The sequence below is a fragment of the Pezoporus occidentalis genome, unplaced genomic scaffold (genome assembly GCF_034315485.1).
Source record: "Pezoporus occidentalis ecotype Australia unplaced genomic scaffold, CSIRO_AGI_Poc_V1 ctg29, whole genome shotgun sequence".
Taxonomy (NCBI): Eukaryota; Metazoa; Chordata; class Aves; order Psittaciformes; family Psittacidae; genus Pezoporus; species Pezoporus occidentalis.
In genome coordinates this window covers 7,053,136-7,066,838 of record NW_026914829.1, presented here as the reverse complement: position 1 = coordinate 7,066,838, position 13,703 = coordinate 7,053,136, and the positions used below count along the sequence as shown (strand labels likewise).

At 39.4% G+C, this 13,703-nt stretch overlaps 1 long non-coding RNA gene across 1 annotated transcript; it reads left to right on the top strand.

The window, feature by feature from the left end:
* Nucleotides 1–819: 819 nt before the first annotated feature.
* On the top strand, nucleotides 820–9,962 carry LOC134167523 (uncharacterized). The gene is made up of 2 exons (XR_009966214.1): nucleotides 820–886; nucleotides 8,485–9,962. It is a non-coding gene; the product is annotated as an uncharacterized LOC134167523 (long non-coding RNA).
* The last annotated feature ends 3,741 nt before the right edge of the window (nucleotides 9,963–13,703 follow it).

The window sequence follows — 13,703 nt, the reverse complement described above, 5'->3', positions numbered from 1 at the left end:
TGATTTTATTTATGTTTTGGGTTGGTTGTTTTTTTAATTTTTTTTAACAGTCCATTTGGAGAAACAGCAGAAACATCACTTTCTGTGGGCAAAATGACCTTGAAAAACAGGAGCCTGGCAGTGGCAGAGGAATATGCCTCTCAAAGAACTTGCAGGAACAAATCAACCACAAATGAAATAGAACTGAAAAGCAGGGAGGATGATAAGGGTAGACTTATACCAAAAGATATATGGACACAGTAACCTCCGTGTGCTGCAGATGGGGCTCTGCAAAGTTCCGCAGTGACCACATCTGTCATCACCCAGTTCTTCCAGGGTATTACCTGAGAGCCCAGCTGCTCAATGTGATTGTCTTAGGACAGGGGCAGTGGTAGCCCTGAAGACTGTGATGGGGTAGAGAAACTGTCCCCATGTATGACAGAGACTGTATCATCTGATATGGGTAAATACCCTCTGGAGGGTGTTACCTGGGGCAAACAATGTAAGGTAGATTCTTCAGCCCTCCCTCAGTCAATTCACATCTGCAGAATAAGCAAGATGCTTATTCTACCCTGGTAATGTGTTATTTAAGTGCATTGGAAAGATGTCTCAGTATTAAACTACATAGTTGTAAAGTTGAAAACTGGCAGCTATCTCAGGTCACATGTTTCTGTTTTCATGACCTAATTCATAGTAGTTATGCCTATGAATGACCTGTCAAAATATGTAAAAGGAGAGACAACTAGCTTAAATTCTGTGTCTTATTACTGGTTACAATAACTATTTGATCATTGTCTTTAAATTGAATATTTATTAAAGGCTTCTTCTTTCCTTAATTTTAAGGGTCTTCTATTTTCAAAGCTTTGCTGTAAGACCTTTTGACTAAGGTATCTCCAGTAGCTCTGAGGTAAGCACTTTGGATGCAGAACAAGGTTGATGTTAATATTACTGAAGTGCAGACTTAAAGTTGTTCTCCCCATTTCTATAATACTGAACTCTGCTGCAAGAAAAGCAAAACTTTATATTTCTAAGCATACGAAAAGGTATGCTGTTCAGTAAAACAAGCTGCCTATCAATCACACAAACTGGAAGCAGAACATCTGCACTTTGCTATGATGGAGGCTTAATCTGACTCCACTAAGAATGTCTAACTAAGACTTCTTTAGCTTACTTGTTTGCACCGCAAATGGAATATTTTTGTGTCAACTCAATTAAGCTTTCTGTAAGTAAACGCAGGACATCAAGTAGTCATCAGGATCTGGTAGACACTAAGTCCCATGCCAGGCTCCTTGTGAAATTAATTACCAGTTCCTTAGGACTTTCCAGACAGGAGTTTGCTTCTGTTTTCTCTCATAGCAAGGCTGGACTGATAGGAAGTGAACAAGCAATAGCTTTTTATCTAAATCTCTGAGCTGTTGCGCTGGCATGCAAGGGAATAGTCTTTGCTCAAATCAAACAAGCAGGCCAATTAAACTGGTAGATTTTCCTCTTTAGAAAAGCTGTTCCCATACCTCTTTCTCTAAGTCACAAGGCTGTAACCTAAATGAGATAAGACTGGCTCCTCAGTGGGTTTGCCTTTCCTGTTGAGATATTGATATGTTCCTGCTGCAAAAGCATGGGAAACCAGGTCATTTTTTAGCTAATTTTTGTCTTTGGCAGTTAAGACCTTCTCATGTAAGGTCACTTCACTTGACTTGCTGGAGCATGCAATAGCTCCCTGATAATTTTTGTGAAGGAAATAGAGTTCTCTGATAACATGAGCTGTATCGTAAGATTTAACACTACGCTTAAAAACCTAATCCTCAAGTTAAGTGATTATGTGGAAATCTCAGCTCATTAAAGTAATAAATATTAGCTTTGTCAGATGTCAGTGCTGTGGAGGAAGGCTTGAAAATGAATACTGAAAACCGCACAAGCCATGAAATTAACACAAATAATTCAGACTATCTAATATATATATTTTAAAAAATATAAAACATCAGACCCAAATTTCCATAATAACAATGCATGCCATATTTTCTTTGTGTGTGCTTTCATTTTTAAAGAAACCTCTGAAAAGCCATTGATGCCTGTGCCTAAAAACATTAAACACTTTTCTGTTAATTGCAGACTAGTAGGAGTATCACACTCTTTCTTACATTGGTATTGCTAGTGTTTATAAAGGGGTGAGGTGTTGCACTTTGGAAAGACAAGCATGAACCAAAATAAAGTCCTATTTTCTTTTTTACTTTTACACTTAAAAAAAACAGTTTAATTTCTGGATTTAGTTAGACTTTGTTCTCAAAACATTCATGGGCACTTTAATCTCTGCCCAAATCCTTTCTTATCCTGCAAAGGCCTTTTGCAATTTAAGACTTTTTCCACTTTTGAAAAGCATTTATTCTTGTTCTGCATGGATACTTATTTTAGGTGGACATGGGAATGTCTTTCTAGCTCTGTGTCTTTTTACAGGGAAGCCTAGATGAGGGGAGAGCAACTCTAATAAGAGGCAGTACAGACACATCTGGGTTGAGCACAGCTTTTTTGGCAGCTACTCCTGCACCCTTTTGCCAGTTTACCTGGTGGAGATTCTGCCTTCAGTTTCAGATCCTTATCCACATAGAGAAGTATGACTGCAGAAATTACCTACCTCTCACCAGAATTTATTATAAAGCTTTTCCCCTACACTACAATTTTTTCCAGTTCTTACCTGACTTGGCTCTGCAAATTTTAACATGTTTCCCTTTTGTTTCCTCCAGCCCTCTCCCCCAGCACTTTTCACACATTTAACATCACCCAGCAGTAGCTGTCATCACAGTTCAACGGGACCATTATGAGGCTTAATTTACGGTGGCCAAACTGGCTTCTCTGTGACTCACATAGCCTTAGGAGCTCACATTTTCTGGTACCTGGGATAAATGGGAAAGGAGGGGAAATCTTTCAGTGGTGTCAAACTGCTGGGTAGTAACTTAGCAGGTTATTTGTGTTTAAGAGGTCTGATATATGTATTGACAGCTATCTTGGGCAACTTGTACCTTGAGAAAAATGCCCCTCAGGGCTGCTTTGAGAACCACCTATATATAGAAGGACTCCAAATATAAGAGCAGTTATTAAATTCATTCTGCATGGGCATCATACCAAGAAGTTTTGTTTTACAGCAGTGCTACCTCCAACAGTAGCTGACAACAGAAGACCATCAGGGATTGAAAGCCATATCACAAGGCTCGGAATAAGACTAATGAAAAATGGCATACGGTTGTCTGGGGAGGACCTTTCACACTCTCCTAAAATTCTGTAAAATTTGAACATAAATAATATGAAGTCAACATCATTGACCTTCTGAGACAGAAAGCCACACTAGTGATGCTAATCTATTCTAAGGATTTCCTCTTCTTTTCATCCCTTTCCCTTTGATCTTGCATAACGAAATCTATTCTAGGCAAGTCTCAATTACCTTTAATGGGTGTCTTAGGTGATGCTAGTGGCAACCTTGTAAAAAAGTACTTTGAGAATTCAAGAGAGCAGTCAATTTTAGTAATGAACTGTAATATATTTAAAGATCAGTAAAATATCTGTGCTGAAAACCTGCTGTGGTTTGTAGTGGAAATACAACAGAAATCCTGTTATCTCCTACTTAGTTGTGCATATGCTGTCCCCACAACAGGCCAACGCATCTACTGAGCTCTTTGAAAGCAAAACATTGGACTTCTGCCTGGATTTTCCATCCCTGAAAAAGGCAGACTGTGTCAAGGTAAATTTGTCAGGGCCAGCTTGAAATAACATCAGGAAAAAGTCTTTTCCACAGAATTTTTGCTCTTAAGGTCTGCAGGCAGCCTCTCATGACATCCCTTAGGTCCCATCTACCTCTCTCCTCCAGCGATTCTTTCTAAGAAGGTCTTTTGCCACACTTGCTTCTTCAACTTAGAAGTGTTACCTGGGCATAATATGAGGATTTCCTCTTTTGTCCAATGGCTTCTGGCTTTCCCAGCATCCAGAAACCATCGAGGAGGAAGGTTGCTCTTCAGCACACATTCGAAAGTCTGATTCTTTGGGAGTATGGAGCACTTGATTTTAGTCCACAGACTTCATAGGTGATCTGTGTTTCTGCTATGCTTGACATGCTCAGAATGATGCCTCACTTACAATGCAGAATCAACACATGCGCAGTAGGTTTGATACTTCCCAGATGGGTTAAGTCCATTAGGTATATACTGCACTGAAGCCTGCAAAAATATTTCTGTCAAGAAAATCCATCTGTCACAGCAGGCCCTGAAATGACCTTCCCAAGAGTCAGTGTCTAAAAATGAATTAAATTTTCACTACCTTTCTAAAAGGCCATATGAAGCCAGGAGACCAAACCCTGAAAAGAACTCAAACTCAGTCCCAAACGAGTCATCACTCTCCTTCCAGTGGTTATTTGTTTATAGCAAGTAACGGTGGAGCAGTAACTGTGGTCTCTTCCCTGTCATACACCCAGCTCTGCCATAGAGTGATCATGTTGCCACGCTGGAAAAAAAGCTGGGGGGAGAGTGTGTCTTTTATTTTCTTTTTCAAGGACAGTCTTCTGGGACATAAAATAGTATTCCTTGCATGTATTATCAAAAATGACACAGTTCACAAGAGTCACCAACCACATTTTTTGCCAGCAGCCTGCCAATTGTTTCTAATTTGGAGAGCAGCCATAAATGTTTCAACTACTGGACCTGTTTCAAATTTTTATGCTCCAGCCCTGTCAATTTTATAGATTTTATGGGCAATGAAAATACCTGACAGGCTCGGGACTGAATACTGACTTTGCCGTATCCCAGTTTATTCGTATTGTGCCCTCACAAAGAGTGCCAAGGATTAGAATATCAAGAGCTGTATAGTTTTATTCCCTTCAACTCTCAATAGTCCTGTCAAACCCTATAAACTGACAGGCTCACACCGTTCATTCCTTCATCATCATTTCACAGAGTTGAGGCTAAAGCTCCCCTAACACTGTGGCACCTCTCTTGCTCTGTGGTCCAATGTGCTCTACAAAGGTGGCTAGCTTGGCCAGAATGCTAGCTGCAGAGGAACATCACAGGGATGCACTGGCACCAGGGGGGTGCCACATTTGAGCTACCCCTGCCAGAAAGCATATTCCCAGCCTGGCCCTACAGTCCCTCCCTGCCATCCAACACCTCACAGGTCAGAAGCGAAGTTACCCAAGATAGCCGCCAGGCTTCATCACCAATAGTCAACACAGTAGGTAATACTAGCACCACACTGGGACGTGAGCAGAAGCCCTCCAGAGACCACACCATGTTCTCTCAGTCTGATGAATCCAGGCTACTGGCTAAGAAGATAAAAAGAGGCTTTATGCAGATCCTGCCACACATTAGCTTCATGAGGTGGGCTGCAACGTCATCTGCTGCTACTAAAACAAAGCTGGTTAACCACAGTGAGGCATCCACAAAACCAGAAAGCAGACAAACACCCTGGATTCTGCAGAGGCAATTAAATTGCATGCCCTGTAAGCTCTTGTTATTATAATCACTTTTGATATGAACTGTGAAACATCCACCTGGCTTTCATCCCTAACTCTGTCTGGTGTTTGAAGTTGAAGAAGAAGTGATGTTTATTCTGGGCTAAAAGACAGCTTTGTTCCAGACCAGATGTCTCATTCCCTGCACATATGTCAGCCCTGCAGGTGATATCACAGACTCAAGAAACAGCAAGTTTTGGAGCAATTTTCAAATAGCAATGCAGTGTCAAGGTATACTCAGACAAAATAATAAAGTGCCTTTTTCTGCCTCAGTCACAGCAAGTTTTGAGGGTTTTTATTCCCCAGACAGTGAGTTATATTGTGCTTTGTCTTCCATCACTATAACTGAGAATAACTCCACTTACTTCAGAAGGAGGTTTCACATCTATATGACTAAGAGTGAAATTTTAAACCAGCACATGGATATACTGGATGTTTGAAGGAGTTGGCTGGTTTAACACTTTAGTTCTTCAGGGACTGGCTTTAGATTTTCCTGTCTCTGATGCAGTGAAAGCAAATCCAGGCTTTCAATGAGTAATTTATGAATCTCGGATTTTGAGGGACAAGTTTTACTCCAGGGTTTCACATGAACATTATATCAACCAGATGTAAACAGCAGGAAGTGTCCTTATGTATTTAATCCAGCTGTTACATCACATAACACACCGGCTGATTTTCCCTTTCATCCATCACAAACAGTAACATCCTCCTTCTTGATTCTTTTTAAATCTATTTTTGGTATCTGTTATTTTTTTTTACAGCAACAGCTCACTGTCATTGCAAATATGGGTCCTCCTCAATTTGTGTTTCTTTACAAGTGGGTTAAGTTCAGATATTAAATTATGAAGAGTGCCCCAGCTGCTCCTGTCCTGGTTTCAGCTGGGCCAGCAAAAATCAGCACACTCCAAATACTTGTAGGTAAAACTTTGCTTCACCTTAAGCCGTATGACTGTCATAAAAGGGTAAATTATTATGGTCCAGATCTACGAAAGTGCCTAAAGAAGAACTTACCAGGCTTTTCAACACCAGAGAGCCATACTCCAAAACACTGCCTTATCCTACAAGGATAGGAAATCTTTTGGTGTGGCATTAAGTTACATCTTTCATATATACAAAGTGGTTCATCTGTCTTGGAAGTAAAGCATTGCTCCACATCCACAGGTGAGCAAATCCACCAGCCAAGCTTCCCTCTGACAGGTGGGAGCTCTGCACACTGTGCCACTATCACATCCAGCATGCTTCACTTGTGGGTACCTGGGGACACCTTGGGCCAATTTCTGCCACAGGTCCAGAAACAAACACATCAACTATACACAAGGCAACACTGGAGCTAGACCCATTAATAAGCAAGGAGAAAGGCACAAAGGTTGCCACACAGCACTGTAAAAACCTTTGGTTATGGATCTAAGGCACAGCATAAACCACAGTGCCCTTTTATAACTGTGTTGCTGGCCCTGTGTTAGATGGAAATTAAGATCTCTTTTTAAAAAGTTGCATCTTCAGAAGAACCATAACAGAATCAAATAGTCAAGAATAAATTCCCAATCTGTTTCACCCACCTCCAAACTTTAAAAGGTCAGAATTTCTTATTATCCTCTCTAAAGGGTCCTACTCCTGACACAGAGGAGTAAACTATTAATAGTAGGTAATAAATCCCAGTCACAAATAACTTTGATTGCTTTTGCTTTATTTTGTAATCTGCTTCCATAGTACCTAAGTGGAAAAAGCAGATAAAGTACTTTTTTTTTTTTTAAAGAAACCACAAATATAATTCATCTTCTTTAAGCATTTAAGGAACCAGTCTGCTTCTCATTTTTGTTTTAATTTTTTTGAGTTCTCTTCACTTTGTCTTTGCTTACCAGTTTCAGGGAGCACATGGTGTTTGACATGTTAAGCCAAGAAAAACTCACTCTGTGATGTCCAGCACACACATTCACAAGCCAAAATCGTGTCCACAGCCCAAGTTTAGGAAGAGTTTATTTTTTTGCTTCATACAAAATGTTTAAAGAGTATTTTACTTCACACATTGAAATTGGTAGAAACGTTGAAGTTTGAGTACAAACATACAACCTACAAGTAGTTCACTTTTCTGAAATATGTGTGTGGAGCTGGGGTATGCTAACAGCCAGCACAGAGCGGATTCTGCTGCCCCTGTTTCTCTTCTATGGAAAATGACGACATGTTCAGCCAAGCAATTATGTCCATAACTTTAACTTTTGACCTAAACTACATGAAAGAGAGGCAGCATAGCACAGTGAAGAGTAGACACATTAGTGCTGTCTTTAAGTTATATTACAGAGGATGACAGTAACACAACCATCAGAGGAATTAAGGATGGAAATACACCATGTTCAAAGTCCATAGATGGCTTGCATTTTGTGTGCAGGCCTGTATCACATTTTTACAGGTATCCTCTCTTCTGCTAATAAAATAAATTTCTGAGTATGAATTCTAATCCAGACCATTACCTTCATTCTGCTATGTAGTAACCATATGAGATTGCTCGTATGTGCATGTGCAGAAGTCTGCTGAATTAATGCACCTGCATAAGCAACTTGCTGTGCACCCACTGGATCATCTAATTGTGTGCCTGTCTATTTTTCTCTACATTGTGATCTTTGTTTGAAAATCATATATTTGAAATCACTGGGAAATTTTCTGCAGACAGCTACAGTTTCAGAAATTCGTAACTACTACCTAAGAGAAACACAGCAAAAGATTTGAATTACATTTAAGTGCTGGAAAGGAAACTTTTTGTTCTCCACTGTGGATTAACATATTGTATAATTCAAGAAATAAATGCATACAATTCCAGAGCTTCTAGTCATTCCTCATAATGCAAACAGTCTGCACACTCTGTCAACCAAGCTATTTCTTATTTCCAGGATTCCTTTTACAGTGCTACTTGCTCAAAAATTGATGAAAGATTACTTATAAAGGATAAGAGCGTTGGAGACAGAATGTTTTCTTGCAATTTTCTTCACACTTTCAGGTACTTTATTTTCCTGTTCTTACAGCTAAGAATGCCAAGATGCAGGATGAATGAATAAGAATACAACTTGATGCAGAAATATGAGGAGTGTTTCACAGAAAACATGGCACCCTATCAATCATCCAGTATACTCATCTCTTCCAGAAAACCTCATTCATTCATATCTTAATAAATAATCCTAAAATCAGCATTATATATCCTAAATCAGCACATGTTAAGATGAAACTATGCGCAATTACCCCATACTTAAGCTGTAGGTCTGTAGGTCACCTTTTTCCTTTATAACTTGATATACATCTATAATCAGAGGGAGGTCAAGCAGATCTGTACAGATTAGAACTTGCCTGAACACAGCCTCAGGTATTATACCACTTGTACAACAGCTATATGACTTTCCATGTGTAATTAACTATAGTGTTAGTGCTTAAAATTAGAGCTGTACTCATATATCCTTCATAAACTCACAAAGCTGTATGTGTAAATGGCTGACAGGTACAATTGCCATGACACCGGCAGGTGGTTCTCTTTCTGAACCTGGTACAATCCTGGTCTTCAAGTGACTGGTAATTAACCAAACAAGTCTCCCAGATGAAAGGTGAAATCCTAGCTGTACTGCAGCAATGCCAAACTCACATCAGGATGGCCAGGATTTCATTTGGAAAACCGCATTTACGTTCTTGAAAGAGAACATATTGAATTTCCTTCTTTAAAAAGATCATTTGCAGCACAAAATTTATGTACCAGGTACTACCCCATCCAGTAACCTTCCTGTGGTTACTTCCACTAAATATTTTTCAGACAAAAGCAAAAAGGTTTGAAAACAAACCTTTGTTTGTGATGACTGTGCAACTAAAACAAGAATCAACAGAACACAGGGAAATCAAGGTAGGGAAATGTTGGAAGAAAACCAGACAAATAATTGAGGTACCTGACTTTTCAGATGTGGTCTGTGCCACTGAAAGCCAGCCCAGATTTCTTATTAAATCAGTCAGATAGATAGAGGATATTGTTTCTCCCTGTGAACCTCAGAAAGCTCATAACTTTAAACCATCAAGGCTGCTACTAAAGACCCATAATCCAAATACATTAACCTATTACTCAAAGGTTGACTTAGGGAAGAGAGTAAAATCAAAGAAAGAAAACATAAAACTTGTCACATAAAACCTACAGCCTTCATCAGATGTATTTTACAAGGGTCCATTCACTGAGTGATTAAATTGTTTGGAACATTTGTGTTAAAAGTAAACTACAGATTGTCAAACTCTCTTAAATTTTCAGTAAATATACAGCATGATGTTTGTAGATGGGCATTTGAGTTACAGACCATAGAACATGTTTTTATCTAACTGTTACATGCTAGCTTCCCCTCCCCCCAACAAGAAGTCATGGGCAATTTGTCACAAAAAATTTTTTCTTGCCACATGATGCATACCTGACTATGTCTATTGTTAAATTTTGGTGGTGTGTAAATGGACTTACAAATAAAATGAATATGAAATGTGAGATTTCCTCCTCATTTTATGCATTTAGTATGTTTATTTTGGAAATTCCTATGAGTTGGGTAAACAATTAAAATATAAAATGCCAACAATCTGTAAACTGCATGAATCAAAATTATCTTTATTGCCTTAAGAGCAAATGAAAGGTAAGAATGAGTATCATCCTTGTTAGTACCAAGTAGTTCAAGAATCCAATTCTTCTCTTTGTCAGTTTTGGAAGAAGAAACAGATACCACCAAATGGAAACTGCAGTTCTTTTTTCTCTTCCACTAGAAATCAAGCTTCATATTACTTTGTCTGTCTCAGGTAAGCTCAGTAAAGAGCAAATATTTCTTTTCACTCGGTCTCTAGGTAACCATGAAAAAAAGCTGTACAGTTCACAGGGGAGCTGAGTTGTTCCAACTGCAAGGGAAGATATTTTGTGCCATCTCAAACCTGTAGTATATTATGGGCGAAAAAGTGATCTGGAGGCCAAAAACATGGGATGATTTTCTGTAACAAGCCTCTACAAAAGTTAACTCGGGGCCCATTAATGAAGAAGTATGAACTTCAGTGCAGGTTACCACAATTAGGGTATGGCTTTCTGTGCCTCCAAGAGGAAACCAAAACCTTCCACTTAACAATCAGAGTTCAGATCCAGTATTGCTGAAATAGCTAAGAGGCAGAAGAAAACATTCAACAATGCCTAAAGCAAACAAGAGGTCCTGGTTTGCTGTAGAAGGCACACATAGTCTATTACTTTCACAATGTTCTACTCAAGGCCAAAGCCTTACTTAGGCAAGTATGGAATCACACATACTCTTTTCCATATTTCCATATTTCCATCTCTTTCTAATATTTGTACCTTTTAATTCCAAACCTGGCATCAGTTCAGTGCTGATCAGGCAGCAATTAAACTATAGTCTAAAGTTACCATGAGAAAGAGAAGAGATTAAGAGAAAATGTAGAGTGTAAAGAAAACTGCTTGCTCTTACAGATGCAGGAAAGCCTTAAAAGTATTTCAAATGCTGGAGAACTTTAATAATGCCAAGATTTCTACAACTATGGTGTGGCATGGCACCCTTTCATTTGGGTGTAGTATAAACAGATAAAAGTGCTTATATGCTTGGAAGGTAAATAAGATGTATGGTACTCTGTACATCGACACAATGCCACCAATGCCTGAATAGGATTTATTTCACCAGGTCTTTGTTATCCAATAATCATCTACCTTAGCCACTTGAGGTTCCTCTTCTAGTCACCAAGAGAAAGTCTTGCTGTAGTGGGAGGTGATAAGCATTCGTCCTCCACCTACATTAGACAAAATAAGTTCAGTTGTTTTCTGGAGGTCCTTATTCTTCCTTGCTGACTTTGAGGGAAGCATGTTTTTCCAGAGTGTCTCTCTGTTGACAGTAAAGGGAGCTCAAATAATGAGCTGAGCTGGAGATGGCTGAGCCATATGAAGGCTCATCTTTCCCTGTGAGCCCTGTCCCCTATGCCTCACAGCAGAGCTGTGTTACTGACCAGCAACAGCTGCCCAAGAAAGTTCTAACGACATCCTTCTTCTAATGCACAAGTCGTTTGCTGGAAAAGTGCTACAACATCACAGGAAATGTTACCAATATTTGCCCAAATAGTTCTTTTTGCTGTAATTTTCAGTGCTGATTCCCAGGTAGCTTTTCTGCTGTAATATCTAGCCAGGAAAAAAGTTTCCTGTAGATTTCTCCTTGGTACCACATCCAGGCTTGCAGCCATTTTAAGGCAACTATCCTGCTCTTGATAAAATTGCTGAAGGAGCCAATTTTCCTGTTAGCAAGGGACTGAAAAATTTCAGAGAGGTGATGTAACAGTTTACAGTCAAATATTGGATTGTGTTTAAGTGCTGAAACTTAAGAAAATTGGTCTTATAATTATCTTCTGCTTTTCCAGATCCCAAGTATTTTATAATACATCTTTCTACAGGACTCTCACTAGGTCATACAAAACAGTTTCACACTCTGTACACTCAACTTTGAGCAGGGAACATGAACATCTGGTTTTTTGTTTAGTAGTCATCAAACCTGGCTTTTTATCTTTAAGAGAAAGACAGATTGGCTGCATCATAAAACAGAAAAGCAGTGTTATTGTGATCACAAATTTCATTGCTTCAATCTGCGCATATATTGTTTCATTTACTTTCAAATTTCACTGACAAACAATTCATTACTGCAAAAATCAAGCCATCTCTGTGAAACAATCTGCACTATTCAGTTTCATTGTGCAGCAGCTGGGAATGAAGGCAATTTAGATTGCTTAACAAATGGACAAATTCAATCAGTACAATAGCAGTAGAGCAATACTTCAAAAACCAACAATAACACACCAGTTGTAACTCTTACTATAAAGAAGGCATCTTAAAGGAAGCCAGAGCCAGGACAACAATCTGCTCAGGAGTTTTGATTCCCTTCAAGCAGAGCCCTTTTATAGTCTGTTCATTGCAAGAAGATATTGGCAGCTTATAAGTCTCAGCTTTGTGAAGTACTGCCTATCCCTGGTTTTCAGTGAAATCCGGATAGAGCTCATGGAGCAGTGTGGCTTCAAGTTTCCATTAACTGCAAACAAACGGGAGGCAAACAAATAGAGGCACTTGGTCTGCTGAGAAGAGCCAAAACATATTTCATTCTCCAGTAACCAGGAAGAATGGAAGAATATCTGCTAGATTGTGCAATTGCAGTCAAGAGGAGAAGCCACAGCAGGACAAATTGCAACCATTTCAGTTCAAAGACAGGACATGGCAATGGCAACATGTGGTAATGTAGCTGAAATCCAGCTGGGCCGATGTATGAAGCAGTGGCATCACAAATCAGTACCATTCAAATTGTAGTGACAGAAGTGATGTGATGAGAGGTAAAGGGAAGTGTAAACATAACCATATTTTGCCCTTTTACTTAAAAGATCAAATGTAAAAGTCAGTTCCCCAATTTGTACACAGTGTAAAGTCAAGCTCCAGGGTTTTGTCTTTTCAGCAGCTGCCTTCTGCTGATGTTCTTAATTATGGAAGGGATTCATGAGCGAGTTTTAGGTAAGTTTGGACTCGTTTTAAGTGGTTCATTAGCTGCGCTCATCCCTCACTATGAAATCCCACAGGATGAAGAAAATGGCTCTGCTAAATTTCAAAGGCATTAAAGATAACCCAGCCAGCCTAAGAGGCATTTTTCTTTCCAAAGAATAAAACAATGTTTTATCACTTTTGTTGCTGTGTAATATATGACAAAGCTGCAGACTGACTCTGATTGCAAGGATGGCTCTCAGGAGGTACACTTTTGCTTTACCAGGGGTATACTGAACCTGCATTACACAAAATATTGCATGAAGTTCTATAAAAAGGTATAGACTTTCTGGAAGAAAGGCCATCATCCAGGATAGATGCATAGAACTGTATGTAGCCTAAGCATTTATTACAGAAGAAATCTCTAAATCTCAGGCTATGAAAGCTCCTGGGCAGCTCTGCCATTAAGAGTACCAAGGCTAAGGTATACTACAGATGCTCTTGTTTCTCAAACTCAGAAAAAAGGGATCAGATGTTTGGCATCTCCAGCTCTGTCTGTACCAGCGAGTAACATTGGCCAGGGACCATGGGCCCTGAGGCTAACTGGCAGAGCACAACTTGCATCTGCATCAAGCTTCTTCCCTTGCTCATGCTGATGTTTTAGGAACAGTCCCTGACAGATTCTGTCATCCAGGATGTGCCTGGGCATTCCTCGTGGGACAGGTAGTTGGTGCATGC